Source organism: Prinia subflava, chromosome 15 (genome assembly GCF_021018805.1).
Source record: "Prinia subflava isolate CZ2003 ecotype Zambia chromosome 15, Cam_Psub_1.2, whole genome shotgun sequence".
Taxonomy (NCBI): Eukaryota; Metazoa; Chordata; class Aves; order Passeriformes; family Cisticolidae; genus Prinia; species Prinia subflava.
The window spans coordinates 5274977-5302937 of record NC_086261.1 but is presented as its reverse complement, the minus strand read 5'-3'; the positions used below and the strand labels follow the sequence as shown (position 1 = coordinate 5302937).

General features: G+C 43.1%; 1 long non-coding RNA gene across 1 annotated transcript; it reads left to right on the top strand.

Moving 5' to 3' along the window:
* Positions 1 to 6760: 6760 nt before the first annotated feature.
* Positions 6761 to 27146, top strand: LOC134558694 (uncharacterized). The gene is made up of 9 exons (XR_010082394.1): positions 6761 to 7900; positions 8811 to 11518; positions 11628 to 11768; positions 12715 to 12841; positions 13120 to 13393; positions 17353 to 17630; positions 18420 to 20171; positions 20856 to 20943; positions 23599 to 27146. It is a non-coding gene; the product is annotated as an uncharacterized LOC134558694 (long non-coding RNA).
* The last annotated feature ends 815 nt before the right edge of the window (positions 27147 to 27961 follow it).

Below are 27961 nucleotides of genomic sequence, written 5' to 3'. Positions count from 1 at the left end.
CAAAGCAACCCTGATGCAAATTTACTCAGCATCAAGGATCCCTAGTTTTTAAAAAAAAAAAAAAAAAAAAAAAAGGCAAGAAAAAAACTTTTCAAGGCAGCTTTGATTGGCCCTGGCACTGCGTGTGAAAGTCTAGCTCAGTTCTAAGACTGCCACGGTAAGTGAAAGAAGAGCCTTTGTAATTTTTGTCTTACAATTATGTCACTCAGTCCCGTAGCCTTCATTCTCCCCGTGCAATTTGTAAGAGACGACAAGTCATTCAAAGCACCTCTGTTTACAGAGAGCCTCAGTAATAGAACACCACGGCCGGGCAGATTCCATGAACTGCAGACCCCGTGTTGACAGATGGGGTCTGTGACTGATTGTTTGATGGGCGCCGTGGGTGAGGCTGCAGGGGGATTGCAGGAGGAGAGGGCACTGGGTTTTTTGAGCTGGGAGGTCACGTCGCTTACCAGTGGGAACAGCATTCAGTGCTCTGCTGTTGCATTGTTATCTTGGTGCTGGTGATGAAGTTTTAATTGGGAAGGGTGAGGATGATTCTGCTCTCCTCCCACACGGCTCTACAGATGCTGCTGCTGCCAGCAGCTTCAGGCAGGGTTTCAGGAGCTGCTCGCTTCCCACCAGGCACGAGCCAGCAGAGAGGAGAAATGAATGAGGTGAGGATTGCTGATGTCTGAGGAGTGTCTCCTGTAGATAATGCTGATCTGATGAGCAAAGCCAAAGTGATATGTCTGAAGATACAAATGCCTTGCGCAGAATGCATAGACAGAAGGACACATCCCCCTCTGGACTGATAATACGGCTTAACCCAATTCAACCTATTTCTGTGGCTTGGAAAGTTTTAGGATTCTGTGCTGGAGCCATCTACTATCAAGTTAATGATAAAATACATTGCATTTCATACCGTAATTAAAAAAGAAAAAACAGCAAAAAGCAGCCCACTTGAAAACAAAGAAAAACCTCCGTGATCTATTGCCTGAAAGCCACTCAATAGCAATTAGCTAATATCAGTTATCTCCTTGCTGTACAGGCTTCCTGATACTGCAAAGCATAGTTGGGGCACTGGAATGCTAACAATTATTTATTAGATGCCTCAAAGCATCGAGGATCCTGGTCATAGGATCCCTTGTGTTTGAGGGCTGTGAAAACAAAGAGCAAGAGAAGAGTCCCCAACCAACACGCTCACAAAGTAACTACGAGGCAATTGGCAACAGATGAACACGCACAGAAGCAGAGCAGTATGCTGGGAATGATTATAGCAGAACTGTCAGCATGAAAGGCAGGGCTCATGAAATACCTTTAATCACTGGTGATTATTCTTTTTCTGGGCAATCAGCTCTTCTCCTCCCCAGCCCCCAAACCCCCCCAAAATCTTGCAGCATGTAGGATGCATCAGAAGGTGCTGTGCTCCTGCAGGACACCACCCTCCATTCCTGTCTCCATCAGGTGAGAGACAGAGATTTTCAAACCTGTTAAGAGTCAGATGGAAGCAAGGGATATATCCCCAGGATCCTGGCCCTGGGTTTCTCACCCTGAAGCAGAAGACAACGCTGTCATTCAGAACAGCAAGTTCCCATTCACAGTTATTTGTCATGTTAATTACTACAGACAAATTTCTCCTTCATCTTAATCGTGCAGGTCAAAGCGGAAAAGTTTAGCACTTCAGAACATCAAACTTTGCTTTCATCTGAGTGCAGGACATCATTCTGAAATTCCTTTTGATCATGCAGGAGAAAAAAGAAAGGAAGACAATTTGAAAGTTTGCTCTTGATGGGAGTTGTAATTTCTTTGTTAAAACGAAGGGAAAAGGAGTGTCTCTAGCCATTAGCCATTGGCTGGGTGTGTTCATAAACCCACATCCTCACCAGAGCAGGTAACCCATGAGTAAGAGCCATGAATAAATATTGACAAATATTGGCTCTTCCCTCCGTATCCATTCAGGATCCTCATCATATTATTCCCACTTCACTGATTTTGCTCCTAGCTGTTAGCTCTATTAGATCCCTGCGTACTGTGCTGTAGGAAGCACCCCTGGCTCAAACCCCACCACTTTTGACAGAAAGTGGCTGCACATCATGCCTGTAATTTACTGCACAGTGTACCTCCGTGCTCCCACATTAGCTGTAATCTCTGTCGTGCTCACGCCAACATTCCAGCAGCACTTGGCATTTCACGAACGCAGTATTTATCACTGAAGTTCACACAAAGTTGCAAACCCTAACGAGGCTTATCAGCTTTTACAAACCATCTCTGTCCACTGACATGCTGAGTGTGATTCCACTCCCTGCGCAGTCACCGCATGTGAAGAGGGAACGGGGAGAGGGGGGGAGCTTCAAAGCAACATTTCGCGTGTCTTTAAATCATGAAATTGAATGCCTGTATAGCCCCTAAGTTCCTGCAGGTGAGATGTAACCTGCAGGCTGGGTGCTTAGGGCAGCCTTTCAGTCAGATAAAATCTTCTCATCGTTCGTGATGTGGCGATTGTGCCGCGGACAAGAGCGGCTGTGCAGGGAGGGGGCTCAGAGCTCAGTGCCAGCGCTCACACGAGGGTGGCTGGGGGCAGATCAGGTCAGCCAGCCTCAGTTTGCCCATTGTCAAGACAGAAATCATCACAGTCACTGAATTTATTTCAGAGACATATCAGAAAGCATAATTAAATATGCGAGTTATAAACACTTCCCTTCTGAAATTTCAAAAGATTCTGGTGTTGTTATGAGCAGTATTGGTAACCTGCTTTGCTGCCAGCCCAGCCCTGTATCTAGCCCTGGAGCAGGCACTAAAAAGCTTGAAAAGAGACTTACAGTATCTGTATTTCTGCGTATCTATATGCCCCTGGGTATGTAGCACCCCACCACTACCCCTCTCCTGCTCATCAGGCACAAGTGTGACACACTGATGTGGGTGGAATTTGATTGAGAAATGAGCTACTGTTTGTATTGTCATCACAGAGCTCTCTAAAAGCATGAAGTCGGGCTGAAAGAATCAGAATGTTTAAAATGAATTTCATGAATTTTCCTTTTCTGCTGTGTTTTTTGGTTCTTCAGTCTGCATTCACGTCACTAGTGTAAAGTGGTGGTGGGATATTCTTTTATAAAAAGACCTCAAAAATGCTTATTCTCACTTTCATTTAATTCCATGATATCAAGAGTCAGGCTGATGATTTTAATGTCTTCAGGTAATTCCTTGACTATTGTGTAGTTCTGTAGTTCCATTAGCTTCAACTGAGGTGTTACAATACACACCAACTGACTGTATATCCCCTAACCCTTGGAATTTATAAGAATAAGACCAGCCAAAGTTTGTTTGTAGTGCACAGCAATGTATCCCGTGCCAGAGAAACATTTGCAATGGCTGGAGAGCAGGATGAGAGATCTTAGAGAGTTATAGAAGTAAAAATGATCCATTAATTGCATTTAAAATGTCCAGTGCTTCTGCAGTTCTGTTTGCCTATGCACAGCTGTAAATGCACTCCTTTGCTAACAAGTGCTTCAGGGACATCAGGGTGTTCATTTATGCCACTCTTTGCACCCATAGACCATGCTAAATCTTTCCATTCTGTCTTTTTTTTTAACCCCCAGGACCCTTCTTGATGAGTTTTTTTTACAGTGAGTGAATTCCAAGTGCTTCTGACTTGGATCACAGAAGTTCCCTGCCTGCCTCCGTGAGTGACTCAGGCTCTAACCTCGGTCAGGTCACTTAGATGTTCTCTATTTCTTAGTCTTTAAAATGCATATTTTGTTCTCCTCACAATTCTGACATTGTAACATCTTTCTGGCTCTAGCAAGAGTCTGTATCATTTTAGATATACATTATCTTGTACAAAAATACCCACCCACATCTCATACCCTGAAAAATCACAGTAGCCAAAACTCCAAATTTAGATCGAAAAATGTAGAGTGTGCAGACAAGAGGACATTTTTTCCAAATGTGAGTCGATAGCCTTTTTCTCTCTAAATAGTTTGGGCTATCAGAAATTTTTAGTATTTAAATTTGAAACTCAGGCTCCTGCTGGGAGCTCGTGGACATATTGAACATCCCATGTTGTAGAAGGCAGAGTTGTACTCCAGTAGTGTTTTTGCTTTGCCAGGGGTGAGGATGGTTTCCCTGCAGATGCCCAGTAGCTGGATACTGATGCCCTTCCCCTCTCAGTCCTGTCCCATCCCCTACATCCTCCCTGCCTCTCCCCACAGCTGGTTTTCACATGGTGCTGTCTCTTTGCTGCCTCACCTCCAATTACTGAGGAAGAAGTGGAAGCAAATCCAGACAAAAACAATTTTCTGACTGTATTTTAGCCTGGCTATGCAAACATTTTAAGCATCTAAAAGCAGCAGTCACAAGGAGATCCCTTCTCTGAACCTGTAATCCTGGGCTGGAAAAAGCCCTATTCAGATGCAGTTATCAGTGGATCTTCCTGCCATCCTGTTAATCCCCTCTCCCTTCCCACCTCACACCTGCCAAAGCAGGTTTACATCAAAAGTATTGAATCCCATTTTTTTTTCCTCTAAAACGTTATTGAGAGACCTGTGAGGACAGAAGCAGTTAAGGAAAACCCAAATCCTGTTTTGCTGCATTTTGGGAGGAAATGAACTTGTGTCCAGGAGCAGTTTGCACTGCCAGGGTGCCCATACCCTGTTTGGCCATGATTTCAAACACACTCAGTCTCCTATGGACACAAAAGGTTATCCCCATCTATAGAGGTTAAATGTAGCTAATTCATGGCAAATGTATATCATTCTTATTTATCTCATTTACCAAAGCACCTTCACCCTGAGCTGTCACCTTCCTGACCCTCTGCCAACAGGACAGTGGTGGCATCAAAGGTCACTTGTCATTTTCTGGGACTTGGACATCCATGGCTCATTATGAGGAACAGAATATGGAGTTGAAGGTCCTTTACTGAGAAATCCCTGGCTCTGGATCCATAAAGAAATCACCCTTTATCCAGCTTGCTCACATCTGTGCTGTCTCAAGCACAGAGAGAGGGAAGCTGTCAGCCTGGGCACAGACCTTGGCTGGCACAGAAGGAATAGTCTGGAAGGCAGAGAATGACACATATCATGCCTTTACTTTGTACAGCAATCTCGATATTTTGTATGTACTTATTGCTCTGAGTTTGTCTCCCTTTCCCACCTGTACTTACACTGTCTTTTTTCTGAGGCTTGTTATTATTTCTATTGAGCAATCTTCAGCTGAACTGGGAGAGCTCGCAGTGACTCACTTACTTGAACATTATTGCCTAGTTCTTTACACAAGACAGATTGGATATGAATGAGATCTCTTGTCCTCATGAGCATTATATTTATTTCACAAGACATTTTCTTCAGAACTCTCCCTGCAATAAATTATGTGGTATATTTATTTTTTTCTTCTTCCATGCTATAGCTCTGTCCCTTTTTTTGTTGTTTCTCATTTTTTAGACACTTCTTCTTCTATGATCTGCTGTTGTTGTTTTCTGGGTTTTTTTCTTCTCACAATCTCTTAGCTGTATCTTTGGAATTTTTTCCCTTGTGCATTTTTTAGCACAGTGCATGTATTCGATGTACTTAAAATGAGAGCTTGAGATAAGTATTTAAAGTAACAAAATGATTTCCCTCTCTTATCTTTCAGATGTTGTGTAATGACTGGGAAAAAAAGGAAAGAAAAAATAAAAGCAGGTGAAGTGTTTTAAATGAAGTATATAACTGGAAAAAAATGCAATAATATGTATCATTTTCTGATTTCATAATGTCAGCTAAGAGAAAGATTCTGTAGGTGCTTTACTTCTAAAGAAACACTTAGCTGGATTTTAGCAGATGCTGTTGGGAAGAGCCTAAAAATGCTGAAAGCCCTGTGTAATCAAAGTAAAAGTGAGTATATTTAGGGTGCATGAAGGACTTCAAGGTAGAAATGTCCATGGTATTTCTAGGAGTCCCATCTGAGGTCTCCATGTCACTGTCAGTGTACATCACTATGGTCCCTTGTTTCCCAGCTCCTGCCTGATCTGTCAACCCCTCTCAACCTTTTTATTCCCCCATTGCTTGGTGGAGGTGTGTTAGAAATCTGGACTTAGTCCAGTTGTGGCCTTTCTGAGGATCTGTGCTGGAGGGAAAGATGGTTTGAACTAAAACTGAAATGTAAATAACCCAATGGGTGGTTTTGAAATCCAGGTACAGGCTGGAATTTCAATATTGCTGAACAATGTTCAGCTACTAAGGATGAGTGCTTCACTTCAAGACTAATATCTTATGTCTAAAACTAGGTTTAAACTTCTTCACCTGGCATGCAGTACCACACTAGGACACGTCATTCAGGGCAGTGGTGGGATTTCTCTCCTTGGTGACTTTCAGGGATCACCTACACAAAAAGCATCCCTGGTCTGATCTGGATGATGTTAATGAAGCTCCAAGAAGCAGGAGGCTGGCCTAGAAACCTCCAGAGGTCCTTTTCAAATGTTTTTTCTATGATATTACAGTTCTGGTAAGTGTGTTACAGTAAAATAACCAGATGGACTTTTTTTGGAAGTATAGAACAGATACCCTGAGGGCAGAAAACAGTATGTGGAGAAGATGCCATGGGTGGGGGTGGGGAGAAAGACACTTATTTCCATTTATGAGTTATAGAATCAGGACTCCTACAAGGAGTTGAGAAATTTGTCTTGATCTGGAGATGAGAAAAACAAACACTTCTTATCTTTTTACAGTAAGACTGCCTGGCTTCTGATCCTCACCCTGTCTCAAGAAGGGTAGGCAATGTTTGAAATGTTGGGGCCAGGCTGGTTCCTGCTCTATCTCATCAGTCTGGTGCACACATCTTTCCAGAAGGGATTAAATGTGCCTTGTCTCCTGTGGTCATATTAAAGGGCAGAGAGGAGGCAAGGAGCCTTTTACTTCTGGGAGTGTTTTGCCTGGGGTATTTGCTGCTGGGACAGAGGGAGGAAACAGCAGCCAAACCTCACTGCTGTCCCCAAGGCTAATGCAGGAGAGCTCTGTGGTGACACCTGAGCCTTGCTTCCCCTGTGCACAGGGCCAAATCAGCAGGAGAGGGGTGCAGGAATAGTGTTGGGAAGGGTGAGACTGACTGAGTGCCCAGCATCCCCACCACGGGCATGGTTTTGCTTTACTCAGGATTGCTGAGCTAAGGACACACCACCCTGAGATGTGTTGTGCAAAAGCCTAATTTCACCCCTGGGACAAGCCAGTGTCTTTTTCTCCCTTTTCTGTACATGTTCCTCTTAGTAGATCAGCCAAAATCTTCCGCTGTCACTAAAACCGATGGGTTTTTTGTGTAAAATGAGATTTTTGTACTCATTCAGGCCAGGTCTGGCTGCTCTGCCAGTAGATGTCCCTGCGTGCCTGGCTGTGGTGGATGTGCTCTGTCTTTTCCTGGGAAAACTGACTTCTAACACACTGAACTTCACATCATCCCTGTTGGGTATTTTTCATATGAATTTTAATTTTTTTTTTCTCTCATTTGGGCTTCTGGTGTAAAGTTTAATCGATCTCCACAAATCTAAAAGCTGAACTTAAAAGGAAAGATCATTATTTTATTGCAAAGCCACCTTTTTACAACCTTTAAATATTTTTGTGTTTGTTTATAAAACAGAGTACTGACACCAGACCAAGTCCGTGAACCTCTTTACCCTGCTCTGTCCTTCACTCCTGTTCTACATCATGCATTCAAATAACTTCCACATTTTTTTGCCTTCCTTGGATTGCAGCATTTTCTTGAAGCAGATACTGCTTTGGTGTGCTGAATTGAACAAAACAAGATAAAATGAAACCAAATAGTGCTGAGCACCAGATCCTCAGTGCTTGGTTGGAGCCACTTGGCAATTTTACAGATGCTGAGAGTCTCAACCTTCAGCCTGTAAGGTGTTTCCTGTAATATGAGAATTTATCAGTTGGCTTTCAGAACCACATAGGTGAGTTTTAAGTGTTTTCTGCAGTGCTCTGTGCTCTGTATTATAATCCTGCAATTACATATTTGCATGCCTGCTAAATTAGCACTAGAAAGTTATCTTCAAAAGTGCAAAGCCTTTCACTGCTACTCTTCCCCGGGAATACAGGGACGATAATTGTTACGGAGGAAAATTACCTTTACACGGTATTGATTTTGTGCCCTGCTGCCTGTCACCGTTCCTGGGTAGGTTTTTCCAGGCTCAGGACAGGGAGCAGCTGTGCTGGGAGCCCGTGCTGGTGGCCGTGGAGGGACAGGCCAGCACTGGCAGCTGCGGCATCGCCGCCACCCCCGCGGCTCATGGGGGGCACCAGTGACCCACCCCGGCAGCCTTTCATTCCAGCTTTGAAGCAGGGCTAGCAAGAGGCTTCAAAAAGCTGGGAGCCACAGCCTTGGAGTGGGGGAATGGCTCAATAAATTGGTGTAATATAAGTATTTATTGATTTAAGAGCAGTCTTTTCTCTTGCCTTGCTTTTGTCTTCTAAGGGAACTTTCTTTTAAATTTATGTCCCACATTCTCACATCGGGAGGAAAATACATGAGAAATGTTTTGTTATTTCAAATTTATCACGTATTACGTCAGCTGGCATTGTGGACTCACAATATGTAATGCTTCATAAATTATGAAAAATAAATGTTTTATGGGCTTGCTACGCACTCTGTTTGAAAACCGTTGAGCTGGGGAGACTCGGTGACCCCTGTACAAATTAATGTGCACATGATTTTCATTATTGCAGCTCAGATAGGAAGTTTGAACATCTTTATATATTTATTTTAAGGAAAATGAGGACAGAAGTTGCTTGAGTACAGTGTGACTTTCTGGCAAGAAGCAGGTATCGCTTAACCCAGCTCCTAACCTATTGCTTCCCTCACAGTCATTGTTATTCCAGGCCAAAGCTTAAACTCAAAATCAGAGCTGCGAGGACTTAGCATGAGCTTCCAGAGGTCAAATCCTGCAGCCTTTAGCCAGGCAAACTAAACCTCTGGGTTGGTAGGATTTTGTCTACGCGAGGACTGTGGTGTCTGCAGAGCATGAGTCAAGCACGAGTCAGGCTCCTGCAGGAGGGAAGGCACTGAAGGGTATTTCCACCCATCCTTGCAGCCCTGCTCTCCCTGGGAGTGATGAAGAGTGACAGTGGAACAAGAGCCGCCCATCTCAGCTGTCAAGGGCCTCACCAGGAACGAGAAGCTCGATCTCAGGGTGCCGAGGATCTCAACCTTATCAAACACGGCATCCCTCTGGGTGGAGCTGTGGGAATCCGAGGGAAATGTCCTCTGCCATCTGCATGGGGAGCTGTGTCATCCTATTTTCCAAGGAGTAAAAGTTCACCCCAACATGTGTTGCATGGGAGGCGCGTCTTTGGGAGGAAAGGGCGCGGTGACGGGAGGTACTGGGAGTGGTGAAGCGTTCTCAGCGATTTTTTTTTCTGCCTTGCACCCAAATGTTTCTGTGCCTTGCAAATTGGGGGGGGGGTCAGGTGTTGAAGCTCTCATGGTTTTTACAGCTCACAGGTCCTCCACTGTGTTTCTAATAAAGCCATCAAGAGCACAACCGGGAGCTCCCAGCACGATCTTACGCAATATAAGTCAGCGCTTCAGAGGACTCTCTTGACTCGGGGCTGGATGCACTCAAAAATCTTCCAAGTTATTCTCTCCTAATTCAAGTCAGCTGAGGCATCAAAATGTCGGGCAGATGGACAAGATCCCTTGTCAGAAAACAGCCAGCCTGTTTTCTGCTGTTACTCTTGTTACAGTCAAAACTTAGAGTCTTTTATTGTAACTGGTTTTTATTTAATCAGTGATATTTTGAGAACTTAACATTTACATAAGTATACTAAAGGAGATTCCTATGTGCTTTCTAGTGTAAAACACTGTGCTCTAAGAATACCCTAAACTGGATCAAACAGTGTTTTTATCTTAAAACCATAGTTTTCCTTCATTTCTTTCCTTTTCTTTCTCTTCATATGGCTATTAAGAATTATTTGATTTATAGACAGTGCTTAAGGACAGTCACTACTGCATTTCCTTGGTCAAGAAAGAGAAAGGATTTTCTTGTCAGTCGTATTTTCTGACTTACTAACTTCAATTGTGCTTCATGTTAGGGAGACACAAGAGAACAGATAAATAAGTGAAGTACGGCCCAAGTTCATACTTTCGTTTTTATTTTTGCAGTGATTTAAATAGTTGGGAAGATCTCCTGCCTCTGCCTCTCTCCTCCAGTGGATGGCAGTTGAGTACCACGGAACGGAGCAGAGCTGACTTGCACCTCGTTGTACCTCTCTCAAGGAGGCAACCGCTGATTGGAATTAGCTGTTCTTTGCCTGTGTGAAATATCACTCAGAAATACCTGAAGAATTAGAAAAGGAAGAAATGGAACGCGTTTTCAATTTAAACTGCTTTGTTACTAGAGCAGGAGCAGATCTAAAAGTTTCCTTCAGCAGCTGAGGGGGGAAAAAAGGAGTCTTATATCCATATACACAAGTTTCAAGTGTTTCCTTTTTATATGTTAATCTGAATTTTCCGTATATGGGTGCTAATGAAAAAAAGTTCCTGATTTTCATTTTGTTTCCTGACCTCCACAGTCTTTAGATTTTAATACTATACTCATAATTTCAGCACGAAGAATAATTTTTAAAGGCAAATTTTCCTTTCTTGAAGTCTCAGCTGTACCAGAAAGAATGGGACAACTCCCAGGGACTGGGATTGCCATGTGAATTTAGTCATCATTGAAACTGTGACTGGTTTTGAAATATTCCCCTAAAAGAAAAGTTTAAAACAAACATTCCAATCAGAAACAGAAACCTAACCACGTTCCTCTTAAAAACAGGTCTCCTTCAACTCCTCCAGTTTATAGCACATACCCTTGGGCTATTGCAGTCTAGAAAAATCTGAAATAAAACCACGCTGTTTTCTGGGTCTGATCATGCATCACTCGCTCAAAAAGAAGTTTAGGGCCTCCTGAGACATACAAGGTTTAGGCCTTCTTGACACATGTTGCTTCTTTTTAAAGAAAACAGTCTAGTGCACCTTTATGTTAAATACATCATTTTAGTTTTCTTCCCTTTATAAGGAGTCACAGATGGATTGAAACAGAAAGCTTTAAAAAATATTTGCAATTCCAGTTGTATACAAATAACATTGTGGCCAGTATCCTAGTTGTTTTAATAGAAGTTATTTACTTTTCAAATTTTATTTGCTTCTCCAACTAGTCTCATGCTGTTGTAGTATAAGATCAGACATAAATAACTGTTTACACCAAAAATTAAGTTTCTGTAAGTAACTATTTTAAAACATTTCCTTTTATGTTTACTGCTGAAGGATCTCGAGCACTCCTGCCAGAAAGGAAAGTATTTATTATCTCTCTTTTACAGATGAGGAAACTGAGACACTGTGAAATTAAAAGCTTTGGGAAATTAGTGCACAGTAAATTACGGTGTGAATTTACTGTGTACCAACCACCCCGCACGAACTCATCATGTGGACTGGCAAAGAAAAAGGATTAAACTCCCTTAAACTATCTCACATTTGCCATGGACAGACAGTTGCCATGGATCAGCTGACACACAGAACTTCTCAACCCACAGTGAGTGACTCTCACAGCGAATCCCCCCGTTGGAGAGGAGCCGTTCACGGGGGCTCCGCTGCCAATCTGCTCCAGCTCCAGTGACATTATTTGTCTCTAATTTCCCCAGCTGGTTTACCTAAAAATCACAGAAGGAAATCTCTGGCAGGACTAAGACTCGAGTATCCTCGCAGCCTTGAAAAGAAGTAGAGTTAAAAACAAAGTATTGGAGGGGATAAACTTTTTTTTTGAAGGACGGAGCAGCTGCAGGGTGAGTCCTTTATGGGTTAAACTGATGAATTAGAGTGGCGACCTCAGAAGATGAGTACTGGAATTCGAGAATCACCCTCATATCCCAGGGATTTGGGGCATTAAAGTTGTTTCCAGCATTGTGGCAGCACCTTATAGCCCAGCCCAGCATGGAATCCCACATGGAATCTGTCTGTTCTGGCAATTCCATCAGACACCTCTCCCCATCCCATGCCTGGGTTGGGTCCATGGCTGTGTGTTCAGGGCACCCTGTAGGATCCCTTCCACCTCACAGTGCCCTTCTGGACCCCAGAGCTCTGGTCCAGCCCTGGTCAGTGTCTGCTGGTCCCACAGTGACCTCTGGGCTCGGGATGCAGGGGTGACCTCCTCGCCCTGCAGCAGCCTGAGCAGCTGATGTTGAAACTTTGGCAGGAGCTCTCTCCATTGTGTCCCATCCAAGCTGGAGAGATGAGCACGTAGGGAGCTGGGACAAAGGTTGGCTGGTGGGAAGAGGATTACTGACAAGTTCATTCCACTAATAAACAAAGACATAAGTGATGGTGCTATAAAGAAAAAGCAGGATTCTCTGGAGAAAGACTGAGTAAGGAGGAGAGATGTTTAGACAACAGTTTTACATTATACTGCTTGGTAAAAAATGTTCTATTTTAGCTCCAAGCTTGAGTCTAGTTAGAGCTGCACCAGTGCTTAGGAAACAGCATGTATTTTAATGCCCTGTGAACAGGAATAACTGATAACTAGTACATTTAAATGTGAAAAGCAGAACTTTTCTCTGAGGGAGGCGTTAGTTTTTTGTTGTTGTTATGGATTTTGTCTTCATAGTTTACATTGCAGATATAGCATTCCACTGGCAGTCATTTATCTAATGACTTATATCTTTCAAGCTGTGGAAAATGCAGGATAACAGAGAGAGAGAAAAAGTGGTAAGTTCTTTTTAATTTGCATTTCAGGGCTGAACTTCTGAGCATAAATATACAGAAATGAACACCTTCATAACATCCACTCATTTCCAGAGTGTTACAATATAAAATACAATGGGATCAGGACACTATTTACTTCAATCCCTCTCACCCCAAAGTAAGTCTAAGTAGAGGTGGATTTGCTTTTGGTGTAACTGAAATTAAGACAAAAGGATATGTGTGAGAAAATATTGCTTTATCTTAGAGAATGCCTGTTTGTGCTAGAGAAATGGCTTGCATAGAATATGACAGCCACATTTTATAAAGGCAAATCAGACTCACTGGGCTGTACTGTTGTAAAGGAAAAGTTTCACAGGTATAATTAACCTGTGGGATGCCCTTCAACAGGATACTCGTAAAGTGTTGTCATTAATACTGTCTGTTTTCATAATTCAGGGCATCATGGTCTCCTTGCTGACAGCAAGAAGCAGTCTACTGTGTCCCTTGCTGATGTGCCTCCTCTGAAGGAATCAGGAGCAATGGTGACTCTTGTGGAGATGGTCACTGCTGGAGCTGGAGGAGGAGATGGATTCCAAGGGAAAGTCTGTGGCTGTTTCCAGAAATGAGCAAGAGGTGCAGCACGAGCCCTGTGACAGGGACAGCCCAGGCTGCTGTGTCTGATGAGGAGAGGAAGGTCTGCACACACCTGGGAGGCTGGCAAAGGAGAAAGGTGGGTCATGGCAGGGGCTGCCCATATTCTTCAGCTCTCAAAACACTTGAAGTTACATATTGAGATGGTGGGCAAGGAGGAGGTGCCTCAATGAGTATTGCTGGTTTGCAAAGGAGCAAAAGGGAAGGTACAAGAAGGTCCCATGGCTGGGTCTGAGTGATAGCCTTGGGCATGGAGGAACGTGGTTTTCAGCACAGCTCTGCTTCTGGAGCATATGGGAAGCAGAATTGCCTTCATTCTGCTGAAGCATCTCAGGGGTTCAGGCACAAAACCTTTGAGGGTGATGGCCCAGGCACTGGAGTGTGTCTGAGGTTTGGGGAGTGCACATGGGGTGGGAGGAAAGACCCTGTCTGTTGAAACCATTTTACTAAAGATTCATCTGTAAGGAGGGAAAAGTGGAACAGAGATGTGTGAGTGAAGGATCTTCAGAGAGGTGGTCCTTGGTTTGAGGACAATGGCATTTAGAGAAGAGCTGAATTCCGGTTATTTGGAGCTGTGAGGACTTTCTACATTGGTATATCATCCAGAAACACTTGTTCCCAGAACCTTTCATACCAAAATCATGGGAAATATTTGAACTTTAGATGACTCTAGACTTCAGTTGCAGTTTAGTAGGATTTTAAGGCTGACGCTTTATATATATATGACATACATAAATACACACACATATGCAAAATATATATATGTGTGTGTGTGTATTTATATATATACCTTTGGTTGTTTTGATTCCGTCAAATAAATTCAGTAGCTCTTGTTTAAGGTAGAACTGGTAGAGAGAGTCTCATGCAGGAAGAGATTTGATGGAGCTGTGTTAAGGGAATTTGCATCAGAGGTTCTTCAAATGTTTCATTCAAGGCCAGTTTGTCGTTAACCTGAATATTTGATTTGAAGTCATGCTAGTTTCACATGTCAAGCTACCCTGGCACTGCGTGAAAGTGGTGGGAGGAGAGACTATATGGGGGAATGAGCAAGAAGGGAAGGATTTGGTTATCAAAGCAGAGGACTTAGATTCAATAGTAATCAACAGAAGGAGATTACTTTGGCTCATAGTTCAGGCAAGGGCTCCATCCCAATACATTAGGCCACCCCTCACACAAACAGAAGGACCTCCATGTGCATTGCCAGCTTCATCCAGGGACAAGGAGATAGTGCACTGACTTTGCTGCCAGTGCAGGGAAATGGCAGGCTTGCTAAAGCCAAGCTCTCAAGAATATTAATAAAAATAAATGGTTTTACCCTTCCTGGTCCTGCTTATAGCAGGCTGCTAATAATGCCTTATGAGGCTGCCACACAGTTCAATCAATAGTTTGATTTTTCTGCCCTAGAGCTGCCACAGGCACGAGCCCCACGCTGAAGTGGCTGAGTGAGGAGCTGGCTGCAGAGAGGCAGCAAAGGGGAGATGGGGAATGGGGCACCTCGTGACTTCCAGGAAACTTGGGGATGGACCATTCCTGCTGAGCCCCATCCACCACGGCCACTGCCACATCCCACAGATGCTCCTTGATGCCAGTGCTGGTTATTAATGCATCTCTGCGTCGCCTATGGAAACATTCGGGTTTGACAAAGGGAAAAAGCAATTCGGCGTCCTTTGACTGAGGAAGGTTGATTTTCATTAGAGACAGAATGGCTCATTTTTACCTTTTTAGCTCCTGGAAGAGTAAAAAGTGAGAGGTCAAACCTGCATCACCATGACAACCCCTGCAGCGAGGGTTTTTGAGCAGATGAAGGGGAGTGATAATGGAGCTGAAGTTTCTGCCCGTTCATAGTCGCTGGGCTTTTTGTTTTGGTTTTTTTTTCCTGGTTTCTTCCCTTTAGGCCCTGTGAGGTGTGGCCCCATGGATTTTTTCAGGGCTTGAAGGATAACACTGGCCAGTTTAAACACAGCCATGTTGTGAGATCAGCCCTTGGTGCTGCAGTGCCTGGACACACGTGGAGTGTATATAAACCACATAAAAAAGGGAATTGTAAGAGATAGTCATGGAAGATCAAACATCCCCTCAGATGCATTCCCCACACTCCTGTAGGTACAACACGCCAGTTTGCATCAAAGAGAACTGCCTTTCCTGACAGCCCTTTTGGAGTCCAAAAATAAGCTCAATAAAAGAGCAATTCTCTGAGGAGAGGAGGCCTTGTAGAAAAGAAAGAATTCCAAATTGGGTGGGGGTCTGAGGAGATATACTTGGGAGGGGCTCTTTCCACCTTGGCAGGTGGAAGCTCATTTGAGTTGCTGAGCTCATTCCATTTTCTAGACCTGCAAGAGGGGGACTGTGTAGGAACAGACTGCAGATAGCTGAGGTCACAGCTATGGAGCAAAACCAAGGCAAATTGAAGTCCCACAAACATTCCCTTTACTAAAAACTGGGCCTGTTCCAGGGAAAAACAAGCAAAAGAGCAGATTACTCATTTTTTAGCACCTTTGGTTGTTTTAGGTATCTACTAAATCTGGTGTTTTCCTAAGATGGGAAGACCTCAGAGTGGAATATGCCTCATTTGACGTGCAAACACAGCACCTATGAAGGGTCATCCTCAAACCCCATCTAGAGCTTCCAGATATTTGAATATTTTGCCTCTTCAGAAGTGATGAATTATTCTTTCTCTGTCTTGTTGTTGTTATTGCAACAAAAAAATTAAACAGAAAAAGAAGTATTAGCTCAGGACTTAAAGTGTCAGAAAAGTTAATTTTGTGGGAAAATTTCCCCAGAGTCAGACTTCAGTGGGATCTATGCAGTCATCAGATAGTTACATGGAGAAGAGGAATAGTCAGGGTTAACACTAAAAAAGTTTTGAATGGCTATAAAACCTCGAGTTGAACCAATTCTCTGTGGCCAAAGGATTAAGTTAAAGCTTTTGCAGTGCAGTGGAGAAGAATTATTTCATTTTTGCCTAGCAAGTGGTTTCTCATATCTTCTTCCAAAGTGGTGGACATGTCCCTTATGTCAGGATGGAGTTACACAGCCCACCACCCAGAAAGGCAAACTGCAAAGAAAGAGCACAGATACCGTGTCCCTACCACCAGATTTGAAACAATAGCTGCATCAACCCCGCAAGAAAGCAGAGCTGAGCTGTTGGGATCAGCCTGCAGATAAATCAAAGTGAATCTGAGTGATAGTGATGTGATGTTGCAATAATAATTCACTCCTCATGCTGATTTAGAAGAGGAAGCCAATTCAGAGCTTCAGAAGCACCAGGGCCAGCACAGAGCCCTGTGGGACAGAATGAAAGAGAGTAGTCAGTTCATATGGAAACAAAGTGGAGGTTATCAATTGCATAAAATACATACCTGGCAGAAGAGAGAGGAGAGAATTTCCGGAAATGTTTTGGATTATAATCTGATTCTTGTGCTTTATGCAACCAATCTGAAAAATTATGTTAAAAGTGAGTCCTCTCTCTGTATGTGAGAGGATTGCAGCAACAGTAATTTAAACAGGATGTTAGAGTATGACAGAAAATGCAATTTCATCTTTACAGTGATGAGCCAGAGACCTCAATTTTCCTCTTCCTGTGATGTGACTCTCTTGAGTCAGACTTGATCTTTAGGTATGGTCTGAGAGGGGGGCAGATCACCTGTCTGCTGGTGCATCTCAGGACAAAAGCTTTTTGGGAGCTCAGTGTTTGAGGACAAAATAAAAAAATGCCAATCACGTTGGCATCAGACCATTTGGAGGCTTTAATTACATTTATTTGATTTTTATTTCTCACTGCAGTTCTACTCATCCGTTTCCAGGCACAGTGGACTCAATGAAACCTGATGTTGTTTTCAATTTGCCAACATCTCTTTGGAAAACAGATCCATCTCCCTGTAGAAATGTTCTGAAAACAAATTAAAACAATTCCTCCCAACCCTCCACAAGAGCAACCAAGAGCCAGAGATTTACTTTACACTTTGCTTGGATAATATTTGGGCACAAATAATACCTGGCAATTGTATGTTCACTGACATTGTATCTTTAACATTTCAGGTAATTAAGCTGGACTCATAGACATTTAGTTTTTAATTTTAAGAAAGAGCTTTCCCGTGACAATGGAGTGCACAGTTTCAAGATGAAATTCAGCCCAGGAAAGACCTATGGACTGGCACAGAAAATGTGAAATACCACATGAGCTCTGCTAATGGGTCAGTACAGCTGTAAGAAGTCAATGCAGTATCAGCCGATACCTGGGAGAAGAAAACCAGGAACACATTTCTCTCTGCAGAGCAATTCCAGCACACCTTAAGCCTCTGAACAACGCTGGCATGGTGAGCAAATATTGCTGTCTGTGGGTTAAAGTTCAAATGCATCACTTGAGCAGATGAGGAGTTCAACCAGGGCAGAACAACTTGCCATTTCCTTCAGGGAGTGGTGGCCATGGGGTGGGGAGGGACGTGGGTGTGAAAGTAGGATGCAGACAGTCACAGCCCTTCTACAGCAATTACCATAAAGATTAAATAAATACAATAGCCTAATTTCACGTGGAAGTACACTTTAATTAAGTCTCTGCAGAACAATGAGCTGCTTCCATAAGAGCTGTGAAAACCATCACTAGGGACTGTCCAGAGGAAGAGAGAAACAAACAAGAGAAGGTCTCTTTGTATAGAAAATATGTACAGGAAGTATTTTGAAAAGCTTGTGCCCAGTTAATTTACCTAGGAAGAATTAATGACAAACTCCAGGGTTTTGCTCTGGTTTGATGTAAGTTCCCCATCCCAGAGCCTCGTGGTTGTTCCCAGATTGAGGGAGACAATTCATTTGTAGACCAATGCAAATTTTTTGCATTTCCGGACTACTGCAAGATCATCACAGCTTATTGTGTGTGATGTATGCCAGTGGCCTTAGCTGGGCTGAAATGCATCTGGGAGTCAATGTTCTTCAAGATAAGCTCCGGGTGTATAAAAATAAAAAAAATCAGTTCTCCCCACTCGTTTAATGATGCATTCCCTATGTTAATAGAGTCAGGGATAGAGTTAGTAAGAGGTGTTAGGGGAGCTTCACCTGTAGAACCTCCCTTCACCCTTTTCATTATTTTCTTTATCTTCCTGTATGATCAGAGATCCTAATGCACAAGAACTACATGAAAATGAAACAATTTGCCATTACCATTTTTACAAACACCTGGATGCATTGCCTGAGTGCAGAGAAGTTTGGCCAGGGTCATGGATATTCTCTTCCTGAGACTGGGATATTCAACAGAGGACAGTACAGCTGCTGGCATCACATCAACCACCCATGGCTTATGGTGAGTTTCAGCTCAATAACACCTTCACTGCAAAGAATTGAGAGGTTCCCTAAATGCCAGCCAGGTACAAATCTTCACAGAGTGTGAGTGACAGGGCAGCTTGATGTTTATGAAGGAAGATTTTGTCTTGAAGCTTGGATGGGTGAGTCGGTGTAAATTACAAATGACTTTTTTTTTTTTTACCTCAGAATCTATTATAGACTATTTTAAAAATTAATATTATTGCTTTAGAGACTACCATCTGGTAGCTTTCAGCTATCAACTCTGCAAGGCTCAGGCAGGTTAGACCTGAGGAAGCACAAAATTACTTTTGTGCTTGATGTTCATCTTACACCAAGGTTGTGGAGGCTTTTGGTCAGGCACTGCCTTTGTTTGTTTTCTTTGTTTTTGTGCAGCTAGGTAACATAGCTGGGCCCAGCTCCACAGAGGGTGTCTTGGGCATGACTGCACTGCAACCCAAAAATCATTACAACCAGACAATCAGCTCTCAGAGCATGCCAGGGTCTGCTTTTCCTTTGAAAGGGAGTTGAAGCACTTGTGGAGGTTTAATCGAAATCTGAATACATGTGACTGAAATTGGCTCCCTGTGATTATTTATACAAGTAAATCTCTGCTTCTCACAAGTTCCCAGAAATCAAATGCCAGACTTGTATGATCATTTTTTAAAAAAGAAGTAAATATTTGTTGAAAATTCTTTGCTGTATTAATTTTCCTCTGCCTTCTCTCAGGCAGCCCTGATAGCAATGGAGAGACTCCTGGTGTGCATCAATCAGCCTAGAGAAGAGGGACCAAAATAGCTGATTACTGTATCTGTAGTGTCTTATCCTCAGAACAAAACCAAATTTTCAGTTAGCTTTTAGAATGGCTCGTTTTCCTCATCCATCTGCATGCCCAGCTAAAATCTTCCAGGAAATATTTCAACAGTAGGTATGTCAGGTACAGGTATTTTAAGGAGGAGGTAGTTTAAGCCAAGGGCTGCATATTTCCATGTTTTCCTGACCCCTAGTCAAAAACCCATCTGCCACTAAGTGGTTTATAACTTAACAGTCAGCCACCACTATTTTTTAAAGTGTTCTATAGTGTTTATAATGCCAGTCCCTGTTGCTAACCCTTTTTTTTTTCTTTAACTTTCTTTACTTTCTTTTTTTTTTTGTTGTGGTAACCCTTTTACCTTCTTTTTCCCTGCTCAGACCCATTAGCAGGATGTTGTGCAATATGGTGCTTGTCATCTGTTTCAAAGACACAGTGATGAGATACAGGTATGCCAGATGGATAAACCTAGTGTGACTAATTATTGTGTATTTGCCTTTAATTATTATCATTTATTACCAGAGAAAAGACAATAGAGGTTCCCAGACTCAGAAGGGAATGTCGGCAGAAGGGGAATTTTTGTCTTTTTGGTTTTTTTTTTTCTTTTTTTCTTTTCAAGAGACTGGCATATCAGCAAGAAAAGTTTTCTTCTTGGAGAGAAATACTGCAAAACATCTGAGACAAGAGGAGACAACATGACCCAGGGAATACTTTCCTTTCCCTGGCACATACTTGAGGATCAGATCTCTCACAGGTAATAAATAGGTTTTGTGTAACTTTAGAACAAATATTCTCTTGGCTGAATGTCCAGTCAGGGCATAAGGAATGTATGGATATCCTTCAGTCATCTCACAGAGAGAGATCTGAGTTCAAAGCGACCTCCAAAAATCACCCAGCCCAACCTCCCTGGAATTGGCAGGGACACCTTCCACGAGACCAGATTGCTCAGAGCCCCATCCAACCTGGCTTGAACACTGTCAGGAAAGTGGCATCCACAGTTTCTCTGGGCAGCCTGTGGCTATGGGCATCCTTCAGTCCTCTCTAGTCTGGTTTTGGAGACATTTACAGCCCTGGCTCTGCCCTTTTGGCACCAGAAAAAAGATTAAACCATAAGATGAGCATTATGTCCTCCATGGAGAGGTGAAACTTGAGGTCCTTAAGCAGCAATTTCTGACAAAATCAGGCTCAGAGTAGCAAACACTGACATTGGTCTCTGTGCCATCACACTGAGCCTTCAACCCTTGAAGTGGAATTTGCCTCCACATCTGACCCTCACACACAACATTTCTACTGTTTGGCAAAAATGCAGATTTTCTTCTTTTCAGTATGACGTTATTTTTAATCAATCCCTTCACAAACACACACACATTTATAGACACGTGTTGTTATAAAACAAACATTTTAAAACAAAGGGGACATTGCTGTTGCATTTCAATAGGTGCCTGCTGAGGACAGACACTTCACTCAACTCAGAACTCATCCTGGCTTGCCGGAGGATTTTGAAAGAGTCTAGAAGGTTGACAGTGGTAAGAAACTTCTGGAAATGTTTAATACTCTGGTCCCAAAAGCTGCTTTCAGGTTACAGCTGAATCAGCTGCCATTTGCAAGTGCAAAGTGGGTTTATGATGGCTCATAAGCCTGATCTTGCTTATGGGGCACTGCACTTTAATTTGAGAGCAGCAGCACTGATTTGGTAAACAGATTGAGGAAGAGCTTCAGACTCCAAGCTTTAAAATTCATGAGGATCTGATTTAGTACATTTTACACTGGTATTTTAACATATTTGCTCTATGGCTAAATTGCAGTGTAACCTAAAGGACCAGTCATATACCACAATCTACCGTAGATAATACAAAATATAATCAATGTCACCAGGCTGCTGAGCTATTTCTATATTTAGTATTTGTCAGACAAATACATGCAAAGGCATTAAAACAACCAAGTCCGTACATGGGTGATTTGTGAACAGGAGAAAAGGCTAAATTTGCCACTGTTTGCTCTGAATAGCTTACCCAGATTACAGGCCAATTTTGTTTTGGACAGAAATATTTTCCATCACAGAGTCTGCTGAAGTCAAGAGAGTGCTATTCCTTTGGCCACAGGATGGGCTGAAGGGCTGGACTGTATTTTGGGATTGGCAGCTCTGACCATCTCCCTTTAACCCATTTGAACACAATTTGATTGGGACTTGACTGAGCACTTAATAGTCTGTGATTGCCTTGATTGTGGACTTCTACTTTTAAACCAAATGCAATGTCATTATTATATATCAAGCAAGAACGGTCCCTGATAACAAAAAAATATTACATTAAATTGGCACACTGAAAATTAAATATGCAGAATCAGCCTAATGAAATATCTTGCCTTTGGTTGCAAGAGTCTTCATCATTCTTAAGGAGATTTAATGCTAATCTGACTTGGAGCTGTTTCAGTCCAATTATTTTTCGGCAAATTTTTGAGCTTTATTTTTTCTTTTCAGCAGCATTATTCTGCCTTGACAGTTTTTATTTTGTTATTTTTGTGGATATTGAGTAAATGGGAAACCAATTCAGAACCATTCTTAAGTAGAAATGAAATGCCCTGTAATCCAATTTTGATCAAAATTCATCTTTGCTTTTCGGGGACCGAGCAGCCTGTGCAGTTATCTCTGCACTGCACAAGTTGATAATAAAGCACAGCAAAGCTCACATTCTTTTCCCTTTGCATGTGGTGGGAACTGGGCATTGTTCAGCTGGAGAACAATGTGCTGCTCCCCCAGCATGTGGCAAAGCAGCAGAATGGCAAGAAGAAGATTTCTCCCTGTGCTTCTACTTCTGTTTCTCTAATGTCTGAAGTAAACCTTTCTTCCTGCCGGTGGGTGGGTGGTTCTCTTCCCTGGAAACCTCCCTGTCTCCCTCCCCTGATGCCCTGTGCTTGCAGGAGATAGCTCAGTGCTGCAGCACCTTTCCCAAAAGCACTCCCAGGGAGCAGAGACACGTTCAGCTCCTGTCACAGACCTGGTTTACAGCCCCTCTCCCTTCCACTTCAGTGCCCACTGCCTTTTGGTTATGCACAGATACAAAAGCCAAGGCACATCACAAAAACATAATCCCTGTCCAAGCAGTGACTGGACAAAGAGGCCTCATGTGTCTTACATGGTGCAGGGAGGGATCCCATATAACTCAGGTTTTTGCTTTATGTTTGCTTCAATGACTCCAGCTGAGTTCTTAACAGGCTTTTATTCCACTTTGCTTGGCAGAAGCAATACCTCAAGGAAGGCTTTTCTGGTGCAACATCAGCAAAAATTGGTGGCTTAGAAATGGCTGTTTGCAATCAAGCAAACATGTTTCATTCCTCCTAAAAATGCTCTTATTCCTTCCCACCACTCATTTCTTCACCAGCTTCTCCTACCTACAGGCCAAGTTCTTTTTTCAATGTTCATTTCATATAACCTTCCATGTTGTAATACAACAGGTGTTCTACTAGAATGAGACAGAACATTGAATATCAACAAGTTTTCAGGCATCCATCCACACGGGCTTCTAAGTCCAAAGGATCCTGTGATAGGTCATAAAGGAAGGATACATCATTAAATAATCATCTCAACATTATCATCACCTGCCAGTTGTCCCCAAAAGGAAAAGTTAGGAGAAGCAGAACATCAGTATGAGAGATGATTAAATATAAGTCTCTGGTATCCTCCCAAGACACATGGCAAATGCCTTCTTTTCCTTGGTAGCAGGAAGCTCATAATTAAAGGATACAAACTTTTTAAAGAGATTGAGTTGTCTTTGCAAGGTATCTTTATTAGTTACTTTCTTGTTCGTGTCTATTCTTCTCATCACATCTTGTAGTTTCTTAGTGCTTCACTCTGTTTCCTCACCATCTAACCTTAGACTATTCCCTTTCTTTCTTTATACTGGAAAATTTTCCTGCTGGTATTTTCCATGAATCCATCTGCATTGAATTATTTATAGATACAATAAAGTCTGCTTTTGTCTAATGTTTATTTTCTTTAATAACAAGAAACATGGGGAAAATGTTCCAAAGAACCAAAAAAGGACTTGACTTTTCCTGGACGCTAGGCAACAGTAGCCAAAAAGTAAAAAACAAGCTGTAGGATGTTCATAAGATGCATCTAAAAATAATAATCTGTGTACTTTGGTATCTAATGTGCTCTTTGAATATGTTATATTTTCCAGATCTGAGCCTTGGTTTTAATACTGTCTTGACACTCTGAAGGTTTTAATGGACAATGAGTCACTATGGAGGCAACGAGGAGCAATAAGCAGATGGATTTCTGCTGGTGCAGCCAGATCTCTGCTACCTGTTTTCCTTGTCCAAAGTGTTTTAAATAGGTCATGGAGGTCTCTTATGCTGGTCATTCCCAACCAGTGGGTTTGTCCTGAAGCTGGTAAAGATTAGAACAAACAATATATCTTGTTAAATGAGTCACCACTAGTCCTTTGTTACCTTTTACTGTTTGTTTGAACTTACTTTCCATCACAATCTAAAGGCTTTTCCCATCTCCTTTTCCAGTGGAGGGTTTGTGCTGCTTATTGCCTCTTTCTTCCCTTCAATTATGCGAGCCATGCAAGCATTTCCCCTTGAACACTTTCCAGCTCCCCCACCCCGTACCTCACCCACTCTGTGTCCTCCCCCTCGTTTGCACAGCTCCCTTCTCCACTGTGTTTCCTGCACTGCCTCCACTGATTGCACTTAGCATGGATGTGGTGGGGAAGGGAGGGTGGAAAGGGAGAAAGTGGAGAGAGGACTTCTGAGGAATCTGTGCCAGTTTCGAACTGGAGGCTCAATCTGCATATGGGAAAGATGGAAGATGTAAAATAGGCAGCAGAAGGAAGGGGAGAGAGGAACAGATTCAAGACCAGGTCCAGAGTTACCAGAGACAGCCTCAGGGCAGGAGCATGTTGGTTGTCACCTTTTTAGAGGGAGCAAGGAAGCACCTGGAAGCTGCAGAGGTGAGATCCTGGGAGATCCAGTCCCTGCTCTCCACGTGATGCAAAATTCAGAGGGTGAGGCTTGTGGAGCTCTCCCTGCCACCTCTCCTGGCAAAAGGTTATTCAGCATGTGGGAGAGGTTGTTTTGTTTCTTCCTTATTGTTCCACACCCCTTGACCACTCACTCTACTACAATTGCTTGTCTAAAGCACAGTTCACTGCCTCTGTCCCCACTCCCATTTCAAAACCTCAGGAAAAAGGACACTGACACCACAGAAGCAATGAGCTGCACGTCGGGGCCTTTCTTGCAGGCTGGGGATGAAATCTGCCTGGAGGACTTGCAAAATTCAGTCCCTGCTCTCCCCACGGTGAGATGTGGATGTAAACATTGCCACTTTCTCAGAACAGCTTTTAAGAGTGAGTATTTGTCTCAGAAAGAACAAACACACGCCATCAAACAACAACCCAGCCAACAAACAAGCCCTCAGAGACCGGTAGCTCCCAAAAATCAGCACTCTCTGAAACTTCACTCATTTGGATTCAAAGGTACCTGGATGCAGAACACTTGAGCTGGAGAAACTGCACATCTGTGGCGTGGGTTTATTTATTTATTTACCTGTTTTCCAATCTTGCACCTGCCTACTTTAGCTGATCTCTAGCTATCAAATTGTGATGGAGCAAAAGTAATAAAATGCCTGTAGGATAGAAAAACCCTGCCTGAAGTTCTCCCATAGCTCAACCAGACCTAGAAGACGCACAATTCAATTAAAAGAAATATAAAGTTATTCTCTCCTCACCTTGCCATTTTCCCCTTCTCTTCTGTGCATTTCATACATCCATAGATATATATATATAAAAATAAATGCACACATACACACACGCACACACGCACAAACCCACCCCTCCCCTTCCCAATCCTTCCTTTAAGGTTTAATTTAACAATAACATTTGCGATCGGGGTCCTGAGCATCTCAAGGGCATTGCGCTTGAAATTGCACACACTCCGCACCATTTATCATAGCCTGACATGTGTCATGTTCCAGACTGCAGCTCCAAGAGGTTACAGCTCACGACTGCTCCTTTGTTGATCAGCTGCCGAGACAACTGAGGCACCTTTCTTTCTTTTTTTCTTTCTTTTCCTTCTTTCTATTTTTTTTTATTATTAAAGCTGCACCATCCTCTTTTCATAGGGTTTGTTCTGACACAATGGAAAAAGAAAATGAATTCTTCTCTGCTCTGTCCAGTTCCCCCTCCAGATCTTCATCGACCCAGATTCTGATCACATTTTATTTGGGTTCAACAGCAAAGCTTTGGCTGGTTAATATTACTGCTTAATACTGGATGGGAGAGGGATAAACTGTTTCCAAGGTAGTTCTGTGCTTGAGAAGAAGAACAGGGTGTATAAGTGCTGAGGATATTGGGCACAGTGCTGAGGCAGCCCAAAAGTGTTTTTCTGTGGCAGCATCCAGGCTTGCCAGGCCAGTGAGTTCCTTCCATTGCTGAACTTCAGGGAAACAAATATCCTCCTCTCCAGAGCTTCTATTTCATTTACTCCACCTCTCCCCTTTCACTTCCTTGGTGCCTTGCAGATTTCTTGCTGCATGCAGAGCACCCGAGACCTGCGTGTATCTTTGCAGGAATGATGCATACAGAAATTCAGCAAACCAGGCTGTTTATAAACAGGAGCCACTGAATTGCATTCATAAATCACTTGTAGATCCTACGTTTGCCAGTCTTCATCCTGCCAATCAACATTTGTACAGGGTATGGGTACAGGTGTCATTGCAACTTAATGTGTAAAGGATGCAAGGTACTACTGATAGCAGGGAGAGGAGCCTGAACACTGGTCTAAGATCTGAACAAAAGCAGATTTTGTATTGTTCCTCATTCTCAAGAATGTTGATGTATCAAGTGAGCTACTAATTTATTTTTTAACTATTTATAATGAAGAGTTCTTGAAATGCTGAACTGGAGCAAATCTCTTCATTTCCTCTCCCTGTTTTCATGTTCTGCTCTGTCCTGGAAGACCTCAGGCCTGAAGGTTGAGATCCCAAAGCCTGTCAGTGTTTTGGAATGATACTTGATCTTTCAGATTCCTGTTCCCCTGTGAGCTCCAAACCACGCAACGTTCATCACCACCTGTTAGCATCAAGCACAGCCTCTGCCGACACAGTTGGAGTTGTCTTACTTTCTCTCACACTCTCAGCTCTTGGTGGATATTTTCGGAGGTTTCCTCGGTTTAGAGGCACTTGATTAATCAGTAGTGCCAGATGGGATGTCTCAACTATTACCACCATGTATGTGTCACACGCCTATTGGATTCACAAACAGAGGGTTTTCTTGCCGTTGGCCAGCAAGGTTTTGCACTTTATCCTTCATTATATGTTTTTTGCCCATGTCAGACCTCGTTGCCTTCCCTCTAGAAGTCTGATCTGAACAGCTTCTTGCTGCCTGAAGGATGCCTTGTTTTCCCCCTGTTTCTCAAGGAGAGAAAATCTCAGTTTTGTGTCTGTAGCTGGGTAGCCCCACACTCACAGCATCCTCTCTGAGCTGCCCCAGGGCTCAGCACAGAGCATGGTCCCCACTGCCCGTGATGCATTTCTCCCTTGCATCACTGCTAGCAATGGTGACCTTGGCTTGTGCTTGATCCCTGCCCTCCCCCTTTGCCAGCATCCAGGCACCTGCCTGGCCCTGCAGGAGGAAGCAGTGCCACCAGCTGGGATGGCGTGGGCCAGCTTCCAGCCACATCCCTCTGCCTGTCCTGGGGAGAGCAGCCACCTGCACAGCCCCACCTTCCCCCACTCCGAAAGGGGACAGCAGCAAAACACGACAAGGCACAGAGCACAGAGAGGTATGAGGGCAGGGACCACCATAAATTCTGCTTCTCCATGGCTTTGTCACCCTAAAAAACCTCTTTTCTGTGTGTGCCTGACACGGGCGCTGCTCTTCTGCCCCCAGGCAGCAAGGGAGCTGCTTGCTGGGCTGCCCAGTTGTAAAGGAATATGATGTCTCCCTAAAACTCTTAGGGAGACTTACTGAGGATATTTAGGAGGGCTGGAGTTCTGTCATTCATGGAGGGGCTGTGCCCAGGGTGTGCCTGTGCCTGTCTCTCTTTTTAGGACACCTAGTCCCATGAAAGCTGCCATGGTGTTTTAATTCCTCACTCCAGACCTCACAGGGGCCAGTTTAGCCCTCAGCAGTTTTAAATGAAAGATGAATAATTTTAAGGGTATTTTGTGGATTTATAAGGAGGTAGTCAGGAGTCTCCACAAAGGAAAAGAAAAGTCTATGGCAAAAAAATTAAAAATAACTAAAAACCCACTAAAAATATAAACTCTCCTCACCTTTCCCTCTCCAACCATGGATATTTTCACTGTAATACTGCTCAGAAATGGGGACTCTTTGGGCTGGGAGTGAAAGTGTTATGTAGATATTCCTAATGCAATAGAAAAGCAACGAGGAAAGCAGCACACACAGTAATCAAGTGAACAGACAGGGTATCAGCTGAGACCATCCTCTGAACATCTCAGCCATGGAGTAGAGCTAAGACTGGATTCAGAACTGGCTCAGACTCCTGGTCTCCCTCTGAAAGGAAATATGGCTACAG